General features: G+C 42.0%; 1 long non-coding RNA gene across 1 annotated transcript in view; it reads right to left on the bottom strand.

Annotated features, from left to right (window-relative positions):
• LOC308473934 overlaps window positions 1–18,058 on the bottom strand; it is a 391,929-nt gene that overhangs the window by 40,957 nt on the left and 332,914 nt on the right. The window lies entirely within an intron of this gene.

Genomic DNA, 18,058 nt, shown 5'->3' with positions numbered 1-18,058 from the left:
CCATGGCCCATGCACGTGCCAAGGTGCCTGTCAATTTGACAGGTCCCACTGGGTGCTAATGAGATCCTGTCATGTGCGATGACAGTTTGACTTTAAGATCCCCACACTTGATTGGCATCTGTGTGTGCGTGGGAGAGAACTGAATGCATAAAAGGTGGCAGCAGTTGCTGAGCCACGAGAACAAGGCCGTGGGTGAAAGGCTAACACTAGGATTCCTGAAATGGCAGCAGAACACGAAGCACAGGGCACTCATGTCAAAATCAGCAGCCTTATTTATTTGTATTTCCTGTCACATTTATATCTCACCTTTCCTTGCTGCCCCCATTTTCTCCTCGTATCAACCATGTGAGGAAAACTAGTCTGAGAGACTGTGACTGGCCCAAGGTCACCTAGCGAGTTTCATGGCTGAGGGGGAATATGAACCCAGATCTCCCAGGTCCTAGTAGACCCTGCTTCATCATAGAAACCTCTAAGTTTACATAACATATATACTGAGATTATCATTAAAAATCAGAAGTTAAAAATAATTTGTCCTAATTTCACCCCATCCCACCAAATATAAATAAAGCCAGCAGTTAAAAAAATATACATTACAAAATAAAATTACATATTGAAATCCATGGCAACTTTACATATCTAGGAAGTTTTGCTGAAACAAGCTTGTCTTAGCAGGCACTGAAAACATTACAGCACAGGAACCTGCATTACGTTGGTGAGCATCTGTATCTATGCCTAGTAAGTAAGCCTGGCTACATATTACACCCCTCATCATGTGCAAAAGTAGCTTGGCTCTGACTGATAAGTATTCTTCCTTTCTCTTTCCAGTTTGTTTGTCATCGTTGATGATGATGATGATATAATAAAAAATAAATATTACCCTTTTATCTCACCTTATACTTTCCTCACCCTTGCCCCACAGAAACCTTTATTCCCTTCCACTCCCTCACCCCCAGACCTCTCTGCCCCTCGACCATCTTTATCCAGCAAACCAGGAGTTGGTGGTGCCGGTATCGGTCCAACCAAAAGGCTATGACATGTCTTGGGGGCAGGCCAGGAACTGGGTATACTACAGGCGATGGCTCTCAGGGCCACCTGCAAGTGGCCCACTGCACACTGCTTGGGAATTAACACACATACCCCCCCCCCCACAAAAAACACACACATCAAGCAACAATCCACTTTGAACTGAGAAAAACAACCATTTCCTTTTAAAATAAAATATAATAAAACATCAGAACAATTTCACAGCTATGGCATATATTTCACACCACATTCCTTGGCCCTGCATTCATCCATCAGTGAGATGAATATATAATATTCTCTTAAATTTCCACTTATAACACAATGACTTAACCTGGATGTAGATTTGCTGCAGATGCACACATGTTTAGGATAAGGAGTGCAGCCTTTTGATCTTATACAGTGGTACCTCTGGTTACATACTTAATTCATTCCAGAGGTCCGTTCTTAACCTGAAACTGTTCTTAACCTGAAGCACCACTTTAGCTAATGGGGCCTCCTGCTGCTGCCGTGCCGCCAGAGCACGATTTCTGTTCTCATCCTGAAGCAAAGTTCTTAACCTGAGGTAATATTTCTGGGTTAGTGGAGTCTGTAACCTGAAGCGTATGTAACCTGAAGTGTATGTAACCCGAGGTACCACTGTAGTTCTGTGCACATTGCACACGATACCTTTCTTCATAGTGGAAGCCCCCCATAATTAAACACTATTTAATTCTGGGATGATCAGAGGTGGATTTATGTGCTTTTAAATGTTTATATTAAACCTCTACAGAGTGAAGAGATAGTATATGTATATAAAGTATGTGTTTGTATGCTTCCCCCCCTTCTGAGCTGTAAAGATATCATTATTGAGTTCATTTTCCTTCGTATGAGGAAGCACCAGAGCTATATGATGTCTGCAATATTTATTTAAATTTACAAATATAGAATCACTCCACACTTCAGGGTCCCCATTGCCAGTCAAAAGCATGTGTCATGCCCTGCCCCACTGTCTGAGAACCTACTTGTGTTTGCAGTCCTAGGCAGATGTCAAAAAGCAGGACGTCCACTGAACTCATTATGAGCCACCACTAGGGTGTTGGAGACAGGGACCCTGCTGCAGAAATAGCAATGGATCTTTGACCTCCCACAACTCCGAACCACTGCAACCCTGCTCAGCACAACTCTGTGGCAAAAATCCCCATCACATAAATATGCATTTTCTTTTCTCTTCCTTTTTATAGTATCGCACTAGAATCAAAGTAGCCCGAGCAAATAAATGTGAGCTGAACTCTGAACCCTACATTCACACTTAAAAATATGTCCCATCCCATTAATCAGCCAATGCTTTGCTTGATTAATCTGACTGAACGGATTAAAGCTTGCAGCTAGTTCGTTCGTGTGCGTGTGTGTGTGTGTGTGTGTGTGTGTGTGTGTGTAACAAATCCATTCAGCTCCACAATACAGTATAATGCTCTTCATTTGATTATATTGTGTCTGCTGTTCCCTCTGTAACAAAGAAGGGAAGTACATCAAGAAAATGTTGCTGCAGATGGAACGAGGAGTAACACCATGAGATCTTTAGATGAAAACCAGTTTCAATGTACATTGTGTTTCAAGGCCCACTTCCTCTGCTCTGTAGGTCTTGAAAAGGAACATCCCACTTGTGTCTGCCGACACAAAGGAATGTTACAGCCCACGTGATGTTATCAGTCCTTCCTGTGGTACTGCAACAGTATCCTGGTTGTTCCTTCCAGAGAATTAGTAATTGTTTTCATGGGAGGAGTGACTCCTTTGGGTGGGATCTCATGGCATCTCACTCAATGGAAGTGGGTGGTGTTTGGAGAACACCCAGGCACATGACACAGATCTCCGGCTGTAGAGAAACCAAATCCAGGAGCCTAAACTATCAAAGCCATTAGTAATCACAGTTCTTAAGGCTGATTCATGACATGAAGACTTATGTTTTAAAGCACAGTTTAACGCAAGGGGGAGAGTTATTGCACATACGAGCTTTTGGACCTGACCTAACACCGTTGGACACTGTGTTCTCCTTGTTTCCTAAGGCAGTATCAAATTCTGTCGGCTTCTGACCACATTCTTGCACCGTATCTTGAAATCTGTCCAGTTTATATTCATACTATTTGATTTAAGGCTGCATGGCTTTTCAAATATAATTATCAGCCAAGTTCAAGTTATTTCAGCTTTAGGTTTAATTCAAGGCAGTCCTGAATTGAAAATTCACATTTGCCATCTTTCCCAGTTGTTCATATTAGAACACTGTGTGATGAGAGGTGTTATTTATTTCCTCAGTCCCGGACAGAAATACTAAATAGAACATGCACTCCCAAGAAAAGTGCAAATGGAGCCCTTCTTGGAAGCTTATGATTTTACTCCATCAGCTCTGAAATTTGTATCTATGGACATACCCACCTGAACTAAAATTGTGACCCACTGTGGTTATGGGTCACCAAAGGTCACATGCTTCACATCCGATGTCCCCTGATGTTGTTGAACTCCAACTCCCATCATTCCTGACCATTGGCCAGGCTACTGATGGTGTATACACACTAAACCTTTAAAGCACATTTGAAGCCCATTATTTCCCTCAAATAATTCTGGGCGCTGTAGTTTGCCCCTCACAGAACTACAATTTCCAGCAACCCTCAGAAAGCTAGTGCCCAGAATTCTTTAAGGGAGGAAATGTGTCTTGAATGTGCTTTAAAGGTTTTGTGTGCATGCAGCCCAAGGTGTGTGGAGACCACCATGTTAGCTACATAAAAAAAGAAAAAAGCCTCAGTTCAATTCTTGGCAGAGCTGAGAAAGCCTTCTCCAACCTGGTGCCACCACTTTGACACAGACAGCATGGTTGTGCTGGCTGTGACTGATGGTAGATAGAGCCCAAAACATCTGGGGGGCACCAGTTTGGAGAAGGTTGATGCACCATTTTAGAATACATCAAGTATGTCTGAATGCTCTTCCTAAGATTTGTTATTCATACATGTTGCATGTTGCATGTCTGAATGCTCTTCCTAAGCTTCTGATATGGAGCTACACTACAGGTTAGCGGGAACTACAGGAAGACACTACAGTACAGTGGTACCTCGGGATGTGAATGGGATCCGTTCCGGAGCCCCGTTCCCATTCCGAACAGAACGCAAGACACGAAGGCGCATCTGCGCGTGTGCGGGTTGCATTTCGCTGCTTCCATGCATGCGCGTGACGTCATTTTGAGCGTCTGCGCATGCGCGAGTGGCGAAACCCGGAAGTAACGTGCTCTGTTACTTCCGGGTTGCCGCGGAGCACAACTCGAACACACTCAACCTGAAGCGCATTCAACTTGAGGTATGACTGTATATGACTGTATAGACAAATGTAGGCCTCATGGACCATTGATTTGAAGCAGTATGACTAGTGTTAATATAAATATTAATTAGGCAGGAAAGCTGACTAAACAATTTTAGGGTGTCAAGTGACTAAGCATAACTCAGTTTGGTTTTCTGCGGCTGCAGTGCTATGCACACATTTGGGAGTGAGCCCTAATAGACACAGTAGAACTTATTTCTAAATAGATATGCATAGGAGTGTATAAAACTTTATGTCATTCTAAATTAGTACTCCATACTTGAACTACTCACTGGTTTATACAATTCAAAGGCAATATGAAATCCATTAGCAAGAAATGACTTAAAATATAGATAGATGTAAATATAAATATAGATATACAGGAACACATATAGACAGATATACTTGGGGATATTAAAAATAGCATTCAGTTGGTGGGAAATAGAGGGAGAAGAGCCTACCAAAATCTGGTTTATTTTCAAGGAAACTGAAGTAGAAACACAATTTTTTGTCTGGGTTTAAATAAAGCATAGTTTTTTCTTAAATGAATCTGCTTGATCAGTTCTTGAATTTGCATCTGCACCTGCACTAAGCATTACATCTGGTTTAGAAATCATTGGCTTTCTCTAGGGAATCCTGGGAACTGTAGCTCCAAACTGAAACTAGATATGGTAAACAGATGAATCTTACCCCAATGGCCAGACTACAATCCCCATAATTCTTTGAGGGGCAAGCATGACATTTTAAAGTGGTATGAAACAAATGTAAATTGTAGTAAAGTTATACCCGTCGGCTTTGATTCCAGTTCAGGAACAAATCTGGTGAGCAGGCTTCTGCTGATTAGTTATTTTGCTATTTCATTTCCCCTTTATAAAATGGGAATTGTAGCTTGTTACTCTAAGTCCTGTGACATGGAACTAATGCAGCCAAGAGTTTGTGTAGGGCTATAAATAGACGAACAAACCATATCAGTAAGGTGTTTTGTCGTCATGCTGGTGGGCTATAGCCAATGGAATGATACTCAGAGTTGGCCCATTGAATTTAATGCACCTAAATTAGTCATGTCAATTTCAACGGATCTGCTCTGGGTATGACTAATGCTGGATCCAAGCCCATCACTCAGACTCGTTTGGAAGAGACTAGATGTTCTGTCTTTGGACAGCTTACATGAGTCTTTAGTTAGTATCTGTAGTGAGCATTAGCTGTCGTGACACAAATGTGTATTACTTCATCGAGTAAAATATGAACTTGGATGTTTCCCATCAATGGGAATAATTTAAGCTTCAGTTACTTACTCTACCGCCCACCAGAAAGAATTTTAATGACCAAATGCCTGTAATATGTGCACTAGTGACAGGAGTTATTTCTGCATAGCTCTCCAAGAACGTGTTATTTTGTTAGAACTAATAATGTCATAGCAACCTCACTGAAAATGGTAGTGGCTAAAGTGTGTTAACTGTGTTGTCCTGTCTTCTGATAACACTTGTGTTTCCGTAATAGAAAACATAGCCCAAACTAATCAGTCAGCTTGTGGAGCATTGCACTCAACCAAGTGACCCCAAAAAGGCCATGATTCTATTATTTATTTATTACAGGGTCATTTCAATGTTGCTGGACTCTAGTTCTCATTTGCCCCAACCAGCATGGACAATGCTCAGCGATAGCTGTACCCATCCAGCACCATTTTGGAGGCCCACAGCTTTCCTGATTTGTTACATTTGTAGCCCACCTTTCTCCCAAGAAGGTCAAGATTGGTTCTCCCTTTGCTTACAACCACCCTGCGAGGTACGTTAGGCTGAGAAACACAAGGTCACTTGGTGATTTTCCTGGCTGAATGCAGCAGTTCTGTGTGATTGTCTGAGGTTGGAGAATGGATGGTGGTTAATGGACTGAAGTTGAATCCCGACAATACAGAAGTATACTGTTTTGGGGGGACATGGGACGGGCAGGTGTGGGGGACTCCCTGGTCCTGAATGGGGTAACTGTGCCCCTGAAGGACCAGGTGCACAGCCTGGGAGTCATTTTGGACTCACAGCTGTCCATGGAGGCACAGGTCAATTCTGTGTTCAGGGAGGCTGTCTACCAGCTCCATCTGGTACGCAGGCTAAGACCCTACCTGCCCACAGACTGTCTCGTCAGAGTGGCAAATGCTGTGGTTATCTCCTGCTTGGACTACAGAAGTGCACTCTATGTGGGGCTACCTTTGAAGGTGACTCAGAAACTACAACTAATGCAGAATGAAGCAGCTAGACTGGTAATGGAGTGGCTGCTGGGACCATATAACACCAGTCCTAAAAGAACTTCACTGGCTCCCAGTACATTTCCGAGCACAATTCAAAGTTTTGATGCTGACCTTTAAAGCCTTAAACAGCCTTGGCCCAGTATACCTGAAGAAGTGTCTCCACCCCCATCGTTCAGCCCAGACACTGAGGTCCAGCTCTGAGGGCCTGTGAGAAGTGAGGTTACCGGGAACCAGGCAGAGAGCCTTCTCGGTAGTGGCACCTGCCCTGTGGAATGCCCTCCCATGAGATGTCAAGGAGATAAAGAACTACACAACTTTTAGAAGAAATCTGAAGGCAGCCCTGTATCAGGAAATTTTTAATGTGTGATTTTTTAATGTTTTTATATTTTGCTGGAAGCCGCCCAGGTGGGCGGGGTAATAAGAATAAGAATAAGAATAATTTTTAGGTCTCCTCAGTCCCAGTGCCCTGTTCTGACCACTATACCGCACTGCATCTCAACTGAGCATTGCAACCCATATCACAGAGTGACAAGTTCATCTGCAGATGCCAAATTTACATGGTTGCACGCTCATAAATTGCTACTGAACAGCAGCATATTATTGACCTCTGACAACACATGTTGACATGAGTTGATATAAGCCAGGTGTTGGTACAGGCTTGCACAGGTAGCTTGTCATTCATAGCCCTTTCCCCTCTCATATGTATAGAGAACAGGTTTGTGATGAAGTGGACAGAGTTTTAGACTGCAGAGACCTTGGCTCTAGCTTTAGACAGGCATAAGACATAGTTAAGACACTCTGTTTTAGACTAGCCTACCTCACCGGGTTGTGGGAAGGATAATTTATTTATTTCATAAATTTTATATACCACTTGATTGTAGAAAACTTCCAAGTGGTTTACAAAAACAATAGAACAGCAAGATTATTGGTAAAATAATCAAAACAGTTCCCAGAATTCCCTGTGAAGAGGGATTGGTTGTTAAACCATCCTGAGAATTGTGAATGTGGTCTAGGACACCTTGTTCTGCAAGCCTCTCAAAAGAGACTGTGGCTTTCTAAATGACTTCGAAACCATCCCAGATATTTTTAGACTGCTTAGAAGCTGTGGGGAAACCCCACAAACAAGCCAATGTAACTTAAATATGGGAAACTCTACTGCTTGGTTTTTATGATTATTCAATAGAATATATGGCTGTACCAGTGAAGGGCAGTGAAGCTACATGCTTCAGGATGTTGTTACAAAGCAGCATCAGGAAGATATGTACCATATCATCCCCTAATAAGGAAAGGAATCGAAAATAAAGCTGCCACACCATAATAGCCTTACACCATCTATGGCACAACCCCATTTGGAATACTATGTACTGTTCTGGATACTACACCTAAAAAAACATGTCATCAAGCAGAAAAGGGCAGCCAAAATTATCAATATATTGCACCAGCCCTGTCAGGAGAGGACGATTGCATTCATGTCCACCTTGTGGGCTTCCCATCAACATCCGTTGCCTTGACCACTGTAGGAACAGAATGTTGGACTAGATTAGCCTTTGGTCTGATACATAAGAAAGACTTTGTTGTAACAGTTCAGCCCAACACTTTCTATTCAACAGAGGCAATAACCTAACCCTAAAACTGGACACTGGACAAACACTGGTTCATCCACACTTCCGCTTTCCCTGCCAGTTTCCTCTAGGAAAACCCGCTGTTTACCCCTGAATTGGAGCAAATGTCAATCAGGTTCTCTCCGGGTTGGCACTTGCTCTGATTTAGTATTAAAGAGTGGATTTTCTGGGGGAAAGCAGTGGGGCAAAGGCAAAACTCCCTGGATCCATACCTAAAAAGCACGGGACAAGCAGAAAACAGCTTGGACCCATGCTTCTCTACCTCCCAAGTTTCTTGATCTGTCCCTCACCCCCCCCCCCACAGATCCAGTTAGCTTTTCATGGCCACTGAGCATGCTCAGTCTCCAATGGACTGGTTGTATAATTCTCTCATCCCTTAAGGATTCCCTCCCCCCCAAAACCCATACTTCTGCAGACTTTGGGGTTCCCTTAGCTTGCTTGTATCTCCTGCTTGTATGTGTGTGTGTGGGGGGGGGAGTGTGTCCTTTTGGCCCTATCAGAAAGAGAGGAGACAATAATTTGCTTTGTTTCTCTCCCCCCTCCTCCATTTCCTGCTTTATTTCCCCAGTCTTTTCTAGTGAAAGGTCATAATTCAAATAGGGAGCACACGTTCGCACACTGTGTATGAAATTATAGAGAATGATGGCATTGATGTCAATTATGCTTTCTTTTGCTCTGGGAAGTGAAGAGAGACAGACAATAGGTCTCCAGGAGCAGAAAGGACAGGCCCACTGTGTGTGGCACGTTTCCTAGAAGACAGGATGCCCTGTCAAACTCTGTGTGCAATTTCAGCTAGCGTCTGATGTCTCTTTCCATTGTATTATTGCACTGTATACAACAGAGGCTTGGCGATTATATATATATATATATATATATATATATATGGCAACCCAATGCACAGGAAAATGCTTGTGCTGTTCTGAATTCATGTACCCTCCGACATCCTGCCGATCAAAATTGTGACACTTGTTTTTTGGGCCTGAGCTCTCTCTATATTATATCCTGTATGGATGGTGAGGGTGTGGCCCCTGGTTAAAGCAGGGGTAGAGCTAGCCTGCACCCCCCTCTCCTCAGCCATCCCCACTGAACATGCCTGATCACTCTCCTCCCTTCACACATCCTTTCAATGTGCGTAGCGTTAGTTTCGCCGCAAGTACCAGTGCTGGCTTAGCACAAAACAAAAAGTCATGACACAGCACCCTCAAAATTGGTTTGCAGCATTTACTAAGAAAACATAATGAATGTTTTAATTATTAAAACGCTAGGAACAATGGACCTTGGCAGATTTTATAGGGACTTATGAACACTTAACTTTTGATAAATGGAGCTGGTGAAAGTATCAAATGAAATGGAAAGTTTGAATGAACTGGACTCCTTGGCAGGTTTTGAATAAGCACTCACAAATTTTTTATTGACAATAATCAGTCAGATAAATTAAGGATTTATACAATTATGTAACATGCAGAGAACAGCATCTGTAGAGAAACCTTAGATTGGAGCTGAGGGAAGTCAGGGGGGGAGGGGAGGGGGGTTATTTTATGGGGGGAGGGGGGAAATGGGGGGATCAAGGATGATATGTATTAAGACAATATGTTTTGTTTAAATTCTTAATAAAAATATTTTTAAAAAAAGAAAGTTTGAATGAACTGGGGGGGGGGGGGTCTTACGCATCTCTGAAGCATCAGGCAACAGTCAACTGGTTGGCAGCCAATTGCTACCAGGTTCATGACTGTAACCTAGCATAATCGTGGGGGTTATTGCTGATTATTGTTCATTTTGTGTAGTTATATGTGATGAATTGTTTTAATGTGTGTTTACGCTGCCCTACAATCAGTTAGTATGGGGCAGGTTAGAAATAGCTTATTTAATTAATTAGAAACATGCCAGGGCACTTTAGTCAATTCCGTTTTCTGGACCAGTAGAATGCTACTTACTTTGCTGCATTTATACTTTATATTGGCTCGTGGGTGAAGAACCTCTGGTGGAGGGTCTGTTGATTTTGAAGGGGCATGGGCCATGAGGCCCAGAAAGGCAAGCAGGCAAAGTAAACTAAAGTATCTTTGAGGGACGTAGTGCTAGCAAGAACAAGCTGGTGAATCCCTGGTGCTGGGGAACAATGGACGCAGAGAGCTATTGCTCTCAAATCCTGCTTGTGGGCTGGCTGTCCAGAGGCATCATTTATCTGTTTGGATTTATAGCTGAAGCTACAGTCAAATCTAGCATGAGTCTTCTGGAATCTCATGGGATGTAAGCAGTAATCTAGCAGGCAGCACTAAGGAGAGGCTTGAAATGGCCAGATCATCCTTTGCAAAAAAGTTGGGATTGGAATGTAAAAAAAGGGAAATAGCTCTTATTGGTATCTGGATGTTTACACCTATATAGTGGTACCTTGGGTTAAGAACTTATTCTGGAGGTCCGTTCTTAATCTGAAACTGTTCTTAACCTGAGGTACCACTTTAGCTAATGGGGCCTCCTGCTGCCGCCACACAATTTCTGTTCTCATCCTAAAGCAAAGTTCTTAATCCAAGGTACTATTTCTGGGTTAGTGGAGTCTGTAACCTGAAGTGTCTGTAACCTGAAGCATCTGCAACTCGAGGTACCACTGTATGTAGATAAAACCATTGTTTCACATTGATAATAAATGCTTCATAGATTCCTTAAAGGCTTGAAAATAATGTTTTACCATTCCAAGTTTATTCTAGCAGCTTACTGATATCACACCATCTGAGTGCTCAGTGTAACAGAGAAATAATCAAATGAGTCTTTGATGTACATACTTTTTGTAAAATGCAGTTATAGCTTAATTTTAAGTTTCAAAGCCGTTCTTATTCTTTCTTTCTTAAACAGTTCTTTTTCCCATGAAAAAACCAACCCAACCCATAATTTTTGGTTGGGAAGCTTTCAATTGCTCTAGTTAGAAAAGTGTGCCTTACTTCCCTCAGGGCACAAAGATTCTCTCCTAATGGGTAGACAATGAGTGCTCTGGATGAAAAACTGAGCAAAACTCAAACAAAAACCAGCTATCTTTTTCTTTAAAAAAACACTAATCTGTCTTTTAGAGGGAGCTGGCAAGGAGGGGGGAGGATACACACTTGCAAAGCTTGTTAAAAGATTTATTACTCCATGCTGGATGTCAGTCCATTTTAAGAGTGTTTATAAAATATTAATCAAAATGACAGAATTAGCGATTCAAAGAATAATTATATGAAACAGACTCCAGGATCTCCCCGCAATGTGTGACCCAATTATTTGCTGAATTTCAAGAAAGCTGTCTTCCTGAGATCTGCTGTGGCTTTCAGTGTCATTTAAGATCTTTCTCTCTCAGTGGAAATATCCAGATCTTTTTATTACCATACTTTATCTTTTCTTTTGTGATAGAAGAGCAGCTGGTGGAGGGAAGAGAATGGCAATCTGGTGCAGAAAAATTGTTGGAAGGGAAATGGGGTGCTTATGTGTCCTACTTTACAGAGGATGGTCCTCTTTTTGAAGGATTCCAGAAGGATTGCCTGATCCAAACATGAGTTAGAAAGATAAAGAACCATAAGAAGGGAGAACAGGGACCTTGAATCTGCCTGTCAGCTGCACCCCAACAGCATACTGAGGATGTACACAGGAAGAGGCGGGTTTAGGGCAGCACGGCTGGTTCTGCTGCACAGGGTGTCGAGCCTAGGGGGCACTGCGGGGTGTCGAAACGATGACGTAGTGAATTGAGCAGAACGGAAAGCGAAAGGTGGGGTGCTGGCAGCAAATTTTGGCCTCACAGCATGTCTCTGGAATTTGAAAGACCAAATATTACAGGGACAATAACACTTGCAAGATCTGGGCTTAGTTTGCAATTGTGCAACCTCATTTTTAATTTGATGTTGTGGTCCTGATGGGATCAGGCACTGACTGCTCCAGATGAAGGCTTGGCCACACTTACTTTCAAGCTCCATGTCTAAGCACTCTTCCTTTCACCCTGGAGTTTTCCCCATGAAAACCTGCTCTTTAAAGCTGAAGAGAAAAAGCAGCAATTTGAGTCTTCCCTGGATTGCTGCTTGCTCCGATTCAGCTGTAAAGAGGGGGTTTGGGAGGAAAGCTCTGGAGCAAAAAAAAGAAGTGCTCCAATACGCAGCTTGAAAGTGTGGACCGTGTCTGGAAAGCGCGGTAGATAAGTATGTGTGGTTAAGCTCTCATTCTGTGTGATATCCAGAAAAAAACAACACCTGATACAATTAAACCTACGAGGAAATAATCACACCCCAAGTGCTGGATTGTCTCCCCTGCTTCCCACATAACTGAGCATATGGAATACTTGCTCAATCATCTTTGCTTGATGAGGGCAACAGAGTGAAGTCTTTTAGGGCCTTTCTAAAACCACCCAGTGAAAAAAATTAACAACCGCCTATCACTCTGTTAGCATTTTAAGGGAAGGGGAAATTAAATATAGTAAGTTCAGCATTGCCATTTAATTCTTAGAAACATGTTGTTTAATAATATGAAAGCACATTTCGGCTTCTCTATCCGCTTTATGGTTATTCCCAGTGGCATGCTTTCTGTTCTGAATAATTCATCGTATTTTTTAGCCTGCGTCGTGCATAACCCAAAATTGCAAAACTTACCAAACTCAATTTAAAGTTTTTCACCTTAAGCCACACATTTCATAAATAATGTATTTTCTTCTAATATGCATGTTCCCATGGATTGCAAATAGCCTAGATGCCATCCCTTGATACTATTTATTTTCACATGAAAGGCAGAAAAAAAGATGAATATGTTCTTTTAGCAGCTCATAACTTTCCAAAATATATTACACCAGTATAATATCTTGCACTGACATTTTATGTTACAATTGTTGTACAGTATAACAAAAACATTGGAGAAACATGTAGTAAGCCTTCCTATTTGTGAAGCTCGTGATAAACATAATTAACTGTAACATTAGGTGCCTAATTCACCATGAGTCCTGTGTTTTAGTGCTCAAGGCTATGAGCCTGTACTGCAAAATACCGGTCCTGTAAACATCAAAGTAAATAGAAGTTTGAACTGGCTTGCTTTTTGGCCCATTATGGAGAGAGATATAAAACTTGAAATGTAAAGTGTAAACAAGACCTGTAATACTTGCTGCCATAATTTTTATAAAATGATGCAAGCAGGAGACTGGGACAAAGAAACTTCACCAAACAAGGAAGCCATGAAAGTGTTAAAATTGACATCATATCATTATTTATTGCATTTAGATTCTACCTTTCCTCGAAGGAGCTCAAGATGATGAACGTGGTTCCAGTCCTGCTCCACATTGTAACCCCCAGTGCTTTTTTTCCTGGTGGTACACATACCCCTAAACATTTTGTGAATCTAAGTTTGGCCTCATTGAGGGGCAGTATTTCAATATGAGTAGGAAAAGGAGAGTACCCCTAAACATTTTTTAAAAGAAAAAAACCACTGGTTATCCCCACATAGAGCCAGTCCACCCATAAGACTGGGTGGGGTGGCTGCCTCAGGCAGCACCCCCAAAGAAACATCACCTCTGTTCCATCACCCAGCTGGTCTCCCTGGCCTCTAGGGGCAGAGAGGAACTGGTGGCAAAGCTCTGTCGAATGCCTCCTCTCCTGCCAAGTTGACACGAGGGGAGATGCTACACCACCCAACTTTGCCGCCGACCAGGGGGGCAGATCTCCCTCCCTGCCTGGTGGTGGGACAGGGCTTTGCACTGGCTTCTCCTGAAGCTAGGAGTCAATGTGACACCTCACTGCTGGGTGGGAGCGGGAATCTGGAAAGAAACTCTTTTCCTCTCCCCTCCACCTGCCAAGCAGGGGAGACTTCTTACAGAATTTGTGCCTCCGTCACAGAGGCAGCAACGAAGTGCTTCACCTCAGCTGCCGAAACACCTCAGACCACCCCTGTCCTCCCAGGAAACCTGAGATGTTGGTTGGACTGAGAAACAGTGACTTCCCCAAGGTCACTCAGTGAGTTTCATGGCTGAGTGGGGATTCGAACCCTGATCTCCCAGTTCCTAGTCCTAGAGACTCTTCAACATTAGATCCTTAATAGCCCCCTAGAAGAAAAAAAACAAGCCAGTTGCAGCATATCAAGCCAGGCAAATTAGAAGTTGGGCAGTACACTTGCAATACTTAAAGAGCATTTTGTTCTTCTCCCTTGGTTATATTTTGCATATATTTCAAGTCATCTGAAAGCACACAGGAAGCCTCTGGAAGCTGGAACGATCATACTCTTTGTTCCGTAGACAATTCCTCCAACATATCCTTTTCAAATTATGTAAGTAGCACAAAATGTGAACCCAGGGTGTTGTATATGAGCATTGTCAAATAAGAGATTCCATCATATGTGAACAGAAGGAAATTGCATAGGCAAAGGTTCCAAGGGATAACTTTTCCTGTGCAAAGCTGAAGTGAGAGACAAAGCTTAAAACCAGCTGTGCTATGCACTTAAACAGCACAAAATATTAGAAAATGCACTAAAGTCCTTGATTTCCTGGAGAGCCACATTGAGAATGGAACGATGGGCTGAGGCAATCTCTCCACATGCCCTGTGCTGAATTTGTATAGTTAATTTTAAAATAGAAAACAGAGGATTGTGTGAACATTTTACAGATTGTTTTATACCGGTAATTTGATTTGCTGTAGCCTGGCCTGAGACCACTGGTGGCAGGCAAGATGAAAATTTCATAAGTAAATAATATCAGTAACTCTGCAATGCTCAGAATAACATCCATTCTCTGCCTTTTTAGAGCTCAAAATGTATTTTTGCACAAATTCAAAATCAAGCAAACATTTAGAATTTTTCCAATTTGTCTTTTAAAATGCTGTGCAGTGAAATAAAGTCTTGGTGATTAATTGTAAGGTCAAATTCTGTTTGCCAAATTCAATTCTTTTACATGTTGGTTTTTTGGTTGTGCTTTGCAAGCAAAACAGCATCAGTAACTGGGAATGTTAGGAAAAGAAATCAGGGTAGAAGAACAATACAAATCCTGAGACAATGAAGTGATGTGTGCTCTCCTGTCCTCCTCCGGTGTAGTCACAAGGAAGAGCTTGGAAGCTTTCACTTCCATTTTTGATGAACTGCAGCCAGCCAAACCTGACACACTGCGGTTAATAGAAACCATGAGTTGTTTGGAAGAAACCAACTGTTGTTGATGAAGATAGCATGTTTCAACAAGCCACAGTTAAAAGATTAACCACTGTTTGTTGAATTTGGATGACAGCTCAAGTTCTGATTAATTTAAATCAAAAGCAAACACTTCTGGTCTCCTTGTAACCCTAGAGTTGTATCCAGCATTAGTCAAAATAGGAATAGACCACTGAAAATAATGGGCATGACTAACTTAGCTTCATTAATTTCTACTCTGAGTAGAATTTAGTTGGCTTCAGTCCATAATTTATCATGATGTCTGAATGTAGGCATGCATTCCACAGGAGGAAGTAATTGTGCACCCACCCACCCACCCAGAAAGTTCCAGTGGCCTTACACAACTTCAGGCTTCCAGCACACAAGCTACCCATGTCCTGAGTAATAGTGGTTTATGTGTGGTGACAGTATATTTTAAAAACAGTTGGAGGGTGCTTTCAAATGTGGGGATTAATGTGTTCATTTCCCAGGTTGTAAGGCATGGACTTTGGTTCCAGTTTCTAACATTCCTCATACATTGCATTACCTTCTGCACGGAAGTGTGGGACTCGATCAATATGGCGCCATGTTGCACTAAATTTAATTCACACCAGTGACCATGGTGTGACACAACCGTGTTTCTATTCCTCCTCCATGATTTGAGAAAGGACAGTATGGCAGAATACTACCCCAAATTTCATCACTGAGTGGCAGTGGCATGATCTGTGAAAACTGTGGTAAAATTACAGTCCAAAATGTCCCTGATTTTTCAGGTAAACAGGATTGCAAATGGATTTTTTCTGGAAGCAATTAGCATGGAAATGAGCAGTAAATTTCCACTAGATTCCATTGGAACTTTAGAAGTGGTTTTTATGTCATGTAAAGGATCACATAAAGCATAAGTTAATTTCAGGAAAATGGAATAAAGTACTGTCCAAATGCAGTCAACCAGATCTAAAATGTTAACTGCGTATCAGTTGCCTGTTGTTTTGCAGCATTGAAGGATGCATTTTGAATTGGAGAATACTGTACATTTAAGAAGCAGGGAAAAGAGCTAGCAATTTTCCCAGACAGATTAGCTTCATACTTGCATTCTAATCTGTGGTACTTAATCTTAACCTTCTTTTCAAAATCTGCTTTTCTTGGAAGTCGATTAAAGAATGAATAAGGAATTGTTGTATTATAACATGTAACGCAAATGGATAGAACTCAGCCCTGGGCTGGTATCATTCCATTGAGTTCCATGTGTGCAGCTGGATTTAGCCAGCGTTTGGGACCACCAGGGAATGTGAAAGGGGTTGACAGGGGGAGGGGGGATATTATAAAATGGCACAGAGAGTACGATTGGTATATGCACTATTTTAACTGTATAATAAACAACCACCCATATAACCATATGCAAATTATGGCTTATATGGGTAAATTTCATTGTAGGTTTCTGTGGTGGCAGCTATGCTTTTATCTCTACTTATAGCTATGTGGTGAACTTTGAATTTAGTTACAGTGCTGTACTTCCTTAAATTTTGGAGATGAAAAAGAATTGTCGTAAAACCATTTGCTCCACACTTTAGATGGAAACCACCCATCTCTTTCACTGATAGATGGAACAGAAAATAACTCATTGTTCTCTGGTCCCAGATTCCTAAACATTATCTCTCCAATTCATCAAGGGAGATCCATGTGCATAGCAAATGCACTCTGTGATAGCCATCCACTGAACCTGTTGGGTGCCTCAGTTGTGGATGAAATACATGACTCTATCTGGGGCCACTCGTTGCAAATAAGAAAGTGAAACTGGATCTAGATTGGGGCCTATGAAGAAGAAGAGTTTTGGATTTGATACCCCACCTTTCACTCCAATTCAGGAGTTTCAAAGCGGCTAACATTCTCCTTTCCCTTCCTCCCCCACAACAAACACTCTGTGAAGTGAGTGGGGCTGAGAGACTTCAAAGAAGTGTGACTGACCCAAGGTCACCCAGCAGCTGCATGTGGAGGAATGGAGACGCGAACCCGGTTCCCCAGATTACGAGACTACCGCTCTTAACCACTACACCACACTGGCTCACCACACTATGCCTCTTATTCAACATGTTCTCTCAAGTCTTCTCAGTTCCACACTTTTTATGTTCTAGATCAGCAACAGGGATCCGTTGACCTTCCAAATGCTGCTGAACTTTCGTTCCCATCAACCCTGTCAAGAATGGCCAATGACCAGGAATGATGGGAGCTGTAGTTCAGCAACATTTGGAAGGTCAAAAGTTCCCCAAGCCTGTTTCAGCTCTTTGAATAGATCTTGCATTTCTGTACAGCTGGGCAGCAGGCAACCCACCTCAGATCATTCCCTTTGTTTCAAATGTTCAAGCTATTAGTACCTTTGTTTATGTGACCAAAACAGCATCACCCTCATGCAAGTGGGAAATATTAGAAGGCTTTTCAAAAGTTCAAAAATATTTACAAATCTCTTTTAGACAAGAACTCCAAAATAGCCCAATGAAGACTAAGCATTTTCAGAAGCTAAGGAATTCTGACTGCTATGGTTGGAATGGAAAACTGAGGAAGAAATAGAATTGAGTGAACTGGAAGCACTGGCCACATTTTGTTGCAGGTTCATTTGTGCTGCCTAAAAGATATTGCTTACATCAACTTGTTTTGTATTGTTGGACTTGTAATCCATTTAAGCTAATGAATGCTTTAGGTTGTCTCTGTTTAATTGAAAATTTAAGGCAATGCGAACAAATTTAGG

Source organism: Podarcis pityusensis (assembly GCF_964106645.2).
Source record: "Podarcis pityusensis genome assembly, chromosome: 3".
NCBI lineage: Eukaryota > Metazoa > Chordata > Lepidosauria > Squamata > Lacertidae > Podarcis > Podarcis pityusensis.
Note: the sequence above shows the minus strand (reverse complement) of the source record. Positions and strands in the feature narration are given on the sequence as shown.